We start from the raw sequence: 11,013 nt of genomic DNA, 5'->3' as shown, positions 1-11,013 counted from the left end.
TGGGTTTGGGACAGTTGCATGTCAAACACCGCACCAGAATTATCTTGTACGACCTTCACAACCTTATGAGGTAGGTGCTAACTAAGAAGACTCTGTAAATAAGGAAGCCCCGGCTTCATGAGGTTAACTGACTGGCAGAAGTCACCAAGCTAGGAAGTGGCCGGCGTTTAAAGTCCTAACTACAGAGCCAGATGTGTCACAAGAGCCATTTTTGGTTCTTGACTAAACCCAGATACCAAACTCTATTGAAGTGGTAAACTAGTGAGTATTCTTTTTGTTGTTGTTGTTGTTTTATTTTTCGAGACAGGGTTTCTCTGTGTAGCCCTGGCTGTCCTGGACTCACTTTGTAGACCAGGCAGGTCTCGAACTCACAGAGGTCCGTAGGCCTCTACGCCCCAGAGTGCTGGGATTATAGGCATGCACCACCGCCCAGCTCTAGTGAGTATTCTTACTGACTAGGACCCTTGATATTTTTATTATTTTGGGATGGTTTTTTTTTTTTTTGGTTTGGTTGCCTTTTTTGTTTTTTTTAAGATAGTCTCGTGTATATAGCTCAACCTGTCCTGGAACTCACCATGTTGACCAAGCTGGCTTCACACTCAAAAATCAACCTGCCTCTGCCTCCGGACTGATGAAATTAAAAGCGTGCATCACCACGACCCGTGAGAATAGTTTTGTTTAACTTTGTATTTTGAGACATGGGCTCACTATGTAGCCTTGGCTGTCCTGGAGCTTAAAACTGAGACTAGGCAGGCCTCCAACTCAAGAGATTCACCTGCCTCTGCCTCCTGTTACTAAAGGTGTGTGCTCTGCCACACCTGGGGAGAATATTTTTTCAAAGAGGTCAGGCTTCCAAGGCTTCCAAGACTCTTACTCGGCATACCAGCACCCTCCCTCCCCTTCCTCTGTTCTCCATCTTCTCCTCACCTACACTAGTTCTCCTAACCCTCTGAAATAGGCCCTGTAGTTTTTGTTCTCTGGGTGAAGAACCAGAGATAGAAAAGAGGACCTGTGTGCTGTCACCCACCCTCTGGCTCCTTCCACTGAGAGCTCAGCATGTTAGTGGGATGCAGTTTGAAATCCAGGGCCAAGTGCTGTTTATGAGCAATGATTTGCTGTTAATATCTGGTAAATGCACATAAGGGAAAAGCTCTTCAGGTCAGTGGGGTGCTTGGAACTGGAAACAGTGCTTTAGGATTGTTAGGGGAACGCTTGGATGTTCCGAGGTACAGCATTTAGTTTCCACAAGTCTGGCCCCTGGTTAGATCCTTCAACACCAAAAAAAAAGGGGGGGGAGGGTGTACTTGGACTATTCCGTTGATAACAGTGTTGGGGAGATGGTTTGAAAGGGTGAGCTAGCCACGCAGAGGCAGGCAGATCGCTGTGAGTTCAAGGCCAGCCAGGTCTACAAAGTGAGTCCAGGACAGCCAAGGCTACATAGATAAACCCTGTCTCCAAAAAAAAAAAAAGAAAGAAAGAAAGAAAGAAAGAAAAGGTGAGCTAGAGAGGTGGGAAGAATCTGGAGGGGTTTTTTGTTTTGTTTTGTTTTTTCCTTGAGGCAGGGTCTCATGCATCCTGGGCTGGCCTCAAACCTTCCCTGTGGCTGAGGATGGTCTTAAACTTGTGCTTCTCCCTGCCTCCCCACATTGCAGGTATGAACCTGATTTCAGATGTGAATTTAGAAGGGTATGCACTATGGGATGCCATGGGAAACTGACACGTTCACAATAGAAACCTAGGAGACAGGTCCCCCGAGTTCCCCTGTGATACATGACAACTTACTTATACTGTGCCCTGTGGAACAATCATGCCTACCTCACAGGGTTACTATGACAGTACAGTTAGACAGTTAATGTTTACTTCAGACCTCGTCCCCCCACGCCCAGTGCTTTGGTAAGCGCTCTACTACTAAACTGTATCTCCAGCCCTTTTTTTTTTTTTTTTTCTTATATCACTTATGGTTTTCTTCACATAAGAATAAATAATCTTTTGGAAAAGGGCTGTAGATGGAGCTTAGAGTGGTACAGTGCTTGTCTAAGGTGCAGGAAGGGTGGTAGTGATGCCTACCTTTAGGGAATTGGATCTCTCTGAGGCCAGCTTGGTTTACAGAGCAAGTTCCAGGACAGCCAAGGCTATACAGAGAAACCCTGTCTCAAAAAGCCAAGAAGAGTGAGAGAGGCTGATGGAGGAAAAAATATGATTAAAAGTACATTATATTTTGAAAAACTAAGAATATTTTTATAAAAATTATCATTATTATTATTATTATTTCAGTCTTTTTCAAGACAGGGTTTCTCTGTAGCTTTGGCTGTCCTGGACTCACTTTGTAGGCCAGGCTGCCCTCGAACTCAAACAGATCAGCCTGCCTCTGCTTTCTGAGTGCTAGGATTAAATCTTAAACCACTAGCCCCCACTTCCAAGGCATCAATCAGGGTTATACTCTTGTTATATGTTATAATTTTGGTGTGTTTGTTTGTTTGGCTTTTTGTTTTTTGTTTTTGTTTTTGAGAGAGCTATCAAAAATTTGAAGCCTCAGCCAGGTGCAGTGGCACACACCTGTAATCCTAGCACTCGGGGAGACAAAGACAGGCAGATCTCTGTGAGTTCGAGGCCAGCCTAGTCTACAAAGTTTGTCTAGGACAGCCAAGACTTCGCAGAGAAACCCTGTCTGAAAAAAACAAAACAAAAGAAAAATGGAAACCTCAGACCCTATAAAACCTGGATGGGGCAGATAGGGACTTAGTGTTGTGAGCAGAGTACCAGGTTTGGAGTCAGAGCACCTAGCCCATAATTACTATCTGGGCAATACTTAGCTGAACTCTGGCTTCAAGTCCTTCCCCAGAGTAAGCTAAAGATAGCAACCAAGAAGCCTGAGCTATGGTGATAATCAATAAGGTAGGATTTGTGGAAGTGGTTAGTAATCCTTTGAAAGTCCTCCATAAGTTTTGTGAATTAATATTTTTATTTCTAATTATACTTATTTAGTGTGCGTGAAGGTTAGGAAACACCTTTTGGGAATCAGTCCTCTCTTTCTACCATGTGAGACCCGAGGATTGAACTCAGGGAGTTAGGCTTGACAACAAGTTCCTTTACCTATACTGAGCCATTTTGCTGGCTCATGAATTAACAATTTTTTTTTTTTTACAGAATGCCTAAGAGGGAACAGAACTTGAGGCTGAACATGTAGCTTGTGTGTATCCAGCACTCCAGGCAACAAACCAAAAAAAACAAAAACAAAAAACAAAAAAAAAGCAAACAATAGTGCAGGTGATTTGGAGAAAACAATGGGATAGTGCCAGTTAAAGTCCCATGTTCTAATCTAAACCATAACATATTGAGGAAATAAACTAAGAAACATAAATTCAAAAATTTAAAGTTAGAGAACACTACGCACTTCCTCCAAACACAGGTGGCCAACAGGCTGTTCCCCACTTTACCAGGGAACTCCTAAAGCTCCTAAGGGATCAAAGTGCAATTTTATAAAAACCTGATGGATGGAGAGGACAGAAGCCATGCTGGCTATGAAGGCCCTGACATCTGTCTGATGTAAAAAAGGGAAGACACTCTTACATCAGGAACCATAAAGACCAAGCCGATGGGCCAGGTCAGGTCAGTTCTAGAGCGATCCCTCACACATGCTGTCTAAAGTGCCATGGATTTTCCTTACAAGGTCTGCCACGTCAACAGCACCGAGATTCCAGAATCCCAGCTGCACCCAAACTGCTCACACTGTGAACTTCTTAGATTGTTAAATAAATTATAAATAAACTGTTCATGTTTTTCAGTATTAATTTTTTTTTTTTAGCTTGTTTAGAACATGGTAGTTTACAACTTTTATCCCGTTTGGGAGACAGGAAGATGGATCTCAGAGTCTTAGGCCAGCTTGGGCTACATAGTGTGACCTTTTCTCTCTCTCTCTCTCTCTCTCTCTCTCTCTCTCTCTCTCTCTCTCTCTCTCTCTCTCACACACACACACACACACACACACACACACACAGAGGAAAGAAAAGAAAAAACAAAAGCTGAGAAAATGATAGTGTACCCCATTTCACGTGAATGGAAGTTGAGGAGCTCTGCATCATGGCACACTTCTGTTACCCCATTACTGGGAAAGCTGGGGCAGAAGGACGAATGAGTTCAAAGCCGGCCGGCCTGGGCTAGAGGCTGCCAGGTTGATCTGGTTCCCTAGCAAGACCCTGTCTCAAAAAGAAAATAAAGTGGGGTCCAGAGACACTAAATGATTATTTTCTGAGGCTGTGCTGTTGTTTGCAAATTTGTTGAAGTAAGGGGGAAAAATTCAAATTAAGAGCTACAACTCCAAAAATCAATGGCAGCATAAGAAGTGCAAAATTGAAAAATACTAATAATACACTTCACGGGGAAAGGGGAAAAAAAATCAGAGCATGTTTCCTCTGGAAATTTGGAACTACTTGCATTCCCTCAACTCTGTCACGTCTTGTAGTGTAGAAAACAGAACGTTCTTAATTATCTCCATTTTACCAACAACCCAAGAAAGGACTCTTTTCTACCCAGCGCCTAGTCAGCCAAGAACATACCCCACCCAATTTATAATAAGAAATATGGAAAGTGAAGTTTGCAATAGGCAGGCCAAATAATCTAGTGTCCCATATTGATAAACATGATTGGTAGTTCTTGGAAACGTCTACAAAGTATTTGTGGATAGAGACTGTTAGAGTTTGTCCTGGTAAAGTGTGTAAGAGGAAGAGATGAGAAGGGGCAGAGATTGTGGCTGGGCAGAGCTGCACCATGTGTGAGGCAAGTGCTGACCCTGAAGTGCCTCTTTAAAGCTGAGCATGCTCTCATCCCAGGCATGCCCATCCGGTGTCACACAGCCAGTCAGCTAAGGTCGGGCTGCTTCCCAAAGCCTTTGTCTGGATCTCTTAAAAGTTTTTTGAAGGGTAACTCAGTAACAGTAAGGCGCACTCAAGGCCCTCACTGAACTCTGTCTCCTCGGTGCTTGCTATTTTGAACCTTTTATCACCTTCCCGCACCAGTTTAACATCCTGATCTGCTGCTTTCCTGGCTTCCTGCTCGCAGGAGATAATTTGGTCAAGATGGTTTGACAGAAAACAAATCACCCGCAATAAAAATTTCAGCCTGACAAAGTAGTAAACAGTTACTTACAATTACTTTGTATTCTGTGTACCTGAGCAAGAATGTTTTGCTTGTGCACTGATACTTTGGGGGGGGGGGGCGGCAGGCTCAGGAAAAACACCCATACACATAGAAAAATAAATTTACAAATCATAAGAATGAATGAGTACAAGTTGCCATATATAATTATTAATACCACAGGGAGGGCCGAATGCAAAGTTGGAGGCCGTCTTAGTAAACTTAAGATCCCCTATAGAGCTGGAGGTATGACACAGTAATAGAACACTTGCCTAGAGTGTGTGATGCCCTGTGTTCATCCCCAGACCACAGTAAATAAGCCACATGGCTCTATGAGGTCTGGCATAGGGCATTACCTATAATACCTGCATCTAGGTGAGGCCCAGAAGCTGTCAAACCTACAGTGTAGCCTTGTCTCTATATTTTTGTGCAAGTCCTGGGTTATAGCCAAGCATGTGGCGCACACCTGGGATCCCAGCAGTCTTGGAGGCAGACGCAGGAAGATGACAGCACCAGGGCTGCACAGTGAGACCTTCTATAAAGAACTCAGATGTTGTGCCTCCGTTGATATGGTTACGTTTTTGTGGTCTTACAGTACAATCCCTTCTTATGTAAAAAATGTAAAAGGCTCCTCTTTACAAGTTATCATCAATCTTCACAAAGAACTTGGGGCATGGAAGGTGGGGCACTTTATGGTACGAGTTTAAAGGAGTTAGGGACTTAGGACTAGGTCCAGCCGGAAGGCTCAGTAAAAAATCTTACTCCCCAAGTTTAGTCCTCAGAAACTATGTCAAGATGGAAGGAGGGAATTCTCTCCACAAAGTTGTACTCTGACCTCCAAATTTGTCCCATTGCACCCCCACACACTTGTGTACATACACACACACACACTACACACTATACATTTTTTAAAATGTAAAGCTGGAGGTGGGAACTAAGTCGGTAAAGTGCTTGCTGTTCAGGTATGAGGACCGAAGCCTGGATCTCCCCCACTTGTGTATGGGGGAGATCCAAAACTACAGTTTTGGACACTTGTAGTCCCAGCACTGGGAAGGTAGAGACAGCATGGCCTCTGGAGCTTGTTGGCTACTTAGTCTTGTTCAGTTAGTGATCCCTGGGTCTAACCCTGTCTCAAAATATAAGGTAGAGAGCAGCAGAAAAGACAGTCAAATTGTTCTCTGACTTCAGCTTACACTAACATGCACACATCCATGCACACTACATACACTCACAAAAAAACTCACTGACAGGAAAAGGTCCTCCGCGGCAGTACCGCCTATCTATTCCTGGAGAAGAAAATGGAGCTGAAAGCCCGGCGTGGTGGCGCACGCCTTTAATCCCAGCACTCGGGAGGCAGAGGCAGGCGGATCGCTGTGAGTTCGGTGAGTTCGAGGCCAGCCTGGTCTACAAAGTGAGTCCAGGTTGGTCAAGACTACACAGAGAAACCCTGTCTCGAAAAAAAAAAAAAAAAAAAAAGAAAGAAAGAAAGAAAATGGAGCTGAACATTTATATTTGGTATGTATCAGTATATTACTTATCCATAAAGTTTAGGTGTTTGAACTGAAAGCCTGAAAGGACCAGGAGAAGAGTTCTTTAGCCCAGTGTGATAATAGTTAATGAGCAATGTGAGGAGAGCCACACCCCTCAGGGCATCTGAGGTCAAATGTTTAAAAGGCACTACATGAGGCTCACGTGGTATTAAATGACTGAAAAAAGTTAAAAGATAGCACTTGAGAGGTAGAGACTGAGGTAACAAAGGTGGGGAGCAACAAAAGGGAGGCAGAGAGATGGCTCTCAGAAATCCATGTGTTGGAAGAAGAGAACCCACTCCTATAAATTAACCTCTACGTGCTAAATTTAGAAAAGGTTTTGTTTTGCTTTTTCAAAATAAAGGAAGAAGCTATAAAACTTTGTTTTGGGGGGTGTTTTGTTTGTTTTTCTGTTTTTGAGACAGAGTTTCAATGGATAGCCCTGGCTGTTCTGGACCTTGCTGTGTAGGCCAGGCTGGCTTAGAGCTCAAGAGATTCCCCTGTCTCTGAGTCCCCAGTGCTGAGACTAAAAGCATGTCCCACCAAGCCTAACCCTTGTTTATAACCAGGATAAAGGTGGCCCAAGTGGGAGGGAGTAGAGTGAGAAATGAGCAAGCAAGTTCAGGGAGTGGGCCAAACAGCATTTCCGTAGGCTGATTTATTCCAGCAAGGTCTTTGATTTGTTTCGAAGGCAGCCAAAAGAAAGAGCTTCCTCTCCAAGACATTGTCATGGTGTACCTGTGGTGACTTGAGCGGTCTCCAAGGAGAAGCCTAATCTTAGCGCAGGGAGCGTAGTAACAAGCTTTGGCAATCCCTCCCTCCCCCACGTGGAAAGCTTTTCATTGTCACATTTGGCAGATCAGGACTCCGAATAAGAATAGTTCCTCAGTAGCTTCATGCACAGTGTTCCCTTAAAAAGACTCATGCTTCTCTGGTCACCATGGCTACACTGACTGAACCAACCCAGTTTATCTTTTGCACTGGAATGAACTTCAATCCCAGACTCCATAGGAAAGGGACATCCCCCCCCCTACTCTGGTGTCTTAGAACACATGGTCTCAGGCTGAAAGCTTAAGGAGAGCTGTTTAATGCCCTGTTCGAAGTACACAGTCTTTCTACTGTCTACCCCTTGTTTGTTTGTTTGTTTGTTTACTTGTGTTTAAGATAGGGCTATGTATCCCAAGCTGGCCTCACGATCACTGTGATGCCAGATTTTACCTAGAACTGTGGTTCTCAACCTGCGGGTTGCGGCCCCTTTGTGTGTATGTGTGGGTGGGTGTGGGTGGGGGTGGGGGTGGCATTAAACAACCCTTTCATAATAAGGGTTGCCTAAGACTATCAGAAAACACAGATATTTACACTAGGATTCATAACAGTAGCAAAATTACAGTTACATCAAGTAGCAGTGGAGTGGTTTTATGGTGGGGGGGGGGGTCCCCACAACATGAGGAACTGTATTAAAGGGCCACAGTCTTAGGAAGGTTGAGAAGCAGTGTTCTAGAAGCTGATTGCCCCGCCTCTCCTAAAATCTTGGATTATAGGCACGCACCACCATGCCCAGATCCCCCTCCCTCCTTCCTTCCTTCCTTTCTTCCTTCCTTCCTTCCTTTTTTAAGCTACCTCTAATTTAACAGCAAGAAGCCGGGTTGTCCTGTAGTAGTGGAATACCTTTTGTTCTACGTGCTACCTACAGCTTATCTACTCTAAGCCTAAAATATAATCTCCAAGTTTAGAACTCTGACTAGAGTTACTATTCTCAACACTCCCAAATTCCACCCATATGCACACATACTATTTATGCCTTAGGACACTAGCCTCAGCAGGTGCTAGAATCTGGAGACGTTACACCCTGTACCAGAGGCCAGTGAGAGGTACAAAGCCAGAAACTGCAAACAAGCGATGCATCTGTGTGGCCAAGTAGAGAGCCCTGGACATGACCATCTCAGGCTGCATCAGGCTCTGACAAGTTGGATAACGGGTTTTTGTTTTTATTTTCAGGGAAAAGGTTAGTCAAAGTGGAGCCGTCTAACTCTATCATGTGTATTCTTTCTGTTTGACTAGTCATTTGATCAGCTCAGACAAGACCACACCATGAAACAGCCAAGGCTGTTTTAACTACACCACAATAGCACACAATGCAGGCTGTGGCAGCTACCGAGACCACTGTAAGTCCATGGATGCTAGGGAGCTCCTAGCCCCTGTAGCCATAAAGAGAACCTACAGCAATCGTGTCCTCCAAGAAACACAGGTGTATCACCACATAGTCTTATGCTTAATCATAAGCTAAATAATGCTTTAAATAAAATGCTATAGAGGGGAGATTTAAATATAGGCCTGCTTAACATAATTTATACTGGGCTTTTATTAAATTTTGAAACAGCCTTGCCCTGCAGACCAAGCTGAACTTGAACTCTTATCTCCTGCCAGAACCTCCTGAGTAGGATTACAATTATGTATCACCACAAAGCTTTCTTTTTTTTTTTTTTTTAAATGCTGTTGCTGGGTGTGGTAGCACACACCTTTAATTCCAGCACTTGGGAGGCAAAAAGCAGGTACACTTTTGTGAGTTTGAAGCCAGACTGGTCTACATAGCAGGCGTGGGCCAGGACTTAAAAAAAAAAAAAAAGACCTATAACAATGATAAATAAATAAGTAAATAAATGCACAATGTTGTTATATAGCTGAGGCTAGATTGAAAACTGCTGTTTGTTGTCCAGATGCGTCCTGCCTCAGCCTCCCCAGTGCTGGGTTGTAAGTGCCCACCACCACATTTGGATATTTTGGCTCATTTATTTTGTTCAAATTCTTTGTCACAGGAAGAAATGGAGATTCAGGAAGTAGGAAGGAAAAGGCAGGCGTGCTTCTTCCTCCTAAATTGGAGGTATAGCTCAGCGGTTGTGGTGGTCATGATAGGGTCTCACCTGGACAGAGAGCCGCAGTGAGAGATTGTCACATCAGGTTGGCCTCTGGTGGTTATGTCAGTTGTGGGAAGACCCACCCGTTCTGGGTGGCACCATTGCTGGCCAAGGGATCCAGGACTGTGTTCTAAGAGTGGAAAAAGTGGGCTAAGCTGAGCCCTAGCATGCATGCATTAGTTCATTGTTCCCTGCTTTTCATAATGTGACCAGCTCTTCAAGGTCCTGCTGCCTTGGCTTCTCACAATGATGAACTATGGGACTATGAGCCAACTAAACCCTTTCTCCTTTAAGTTGTTGTTGTTGTAGGATTTTATCACAGCAACAGGCAATTGTTGGCATAATGTCTTGTGGACTGTGTACAATTTACTTTTTGTTCATTCAAATGCTGATTTCTCTGCCCCACTATCTGGTTTCAATCTGGCCATTGCATTGTGATATTTATTTTAAGTGTCTCCTGTCTCAGCTTTGTGTAAACATGCCCCCATTTGTTCTCTGTATTGCCAATAAAAGCCAACTAGCCAATGCTGAGCAGTACAGAGAATAGGATGGGACATCCTGGGCCAGTGAGGGGAAAAGAAAGAGCAGGAAGGACAGGAGGGATGAACCACACCTAGGAGATGAGTAAAAAGCAAGTATAATGTGGGAAATCTGAATGGGAAATCTGAATACTAGCTTGGAGATTTAAGATGAAATAATTATTGTGCAGCATTGTGCTCTGGGCTGATTAAATAGATCCTAGTCTCTCTGTATGGTTATTTGGGTATAAAGCTAGTTAAGGAGTAACTGCTGACTTATTAAAAATAAGTCAATATTAAATATTAATAATCAGGCACACAATGAAATGAAAAGCATGGTAGGACCCTTACCTAGCCTGTGTGAGAGTGTAGGTTGAATTCTCAGCAAACGGGTGAGGTACCTTTTCCTTCTACCTGATAAACTGAAAGATGGAAGAAAAGTAGGTAGATTAATAAGGGGGGAGAGTAGTAATTCTGTTATATAATTCAAACTTCTTACTTCAATTTAGCTTTCTTACTGATTATTGTGAATTAATAGGATTCCATGGTTATTATATTTGCCAATGAGGCTCTTCTACATAATTGCTTTTTATCCTCTAATAAAAAGCATGGGAAGGCCACCCCCAAATCTTAGCTATTTTCAATGTTTCATTTCCTATTTCCTTAGCAGGAGTGGATAATTATTTTAGAAAAAGTGTTACTTTGCAAATTAAAGTCCATCCTGTCCTTCCTCCTCTAAAAGACATGTATCACTTTCTTCCTGGCCTTGTTGGTTAATTTGTTTTTGAGATAGTCTTCTTGTTGTTGATTTGGTTTGGTTTGGTTTGGGTTTTTGGTTTTTTGAGACAGGGTTTCTCTGTGTAGCCTTGGCTGTCCTGGACTCGCTTTGTAGACCAGGCTGGCCTGGAATTTATAGAG

Source organism: Acomys russatus, chromosome 23, assembly GCF_903995435.1.
Source record: "Acomys russatus chromosome 23, mAcoRus1.1, whole genome shotgun sequence".
NCBI classification, from domain to species: Eukaryota; Metazoa; Chordata; class Mammalia; order Rodentia; family Muridae; genus Acomys; species Acomys russatus.
Note: the sequence above shows the minus strand (reverse complement) of the source record.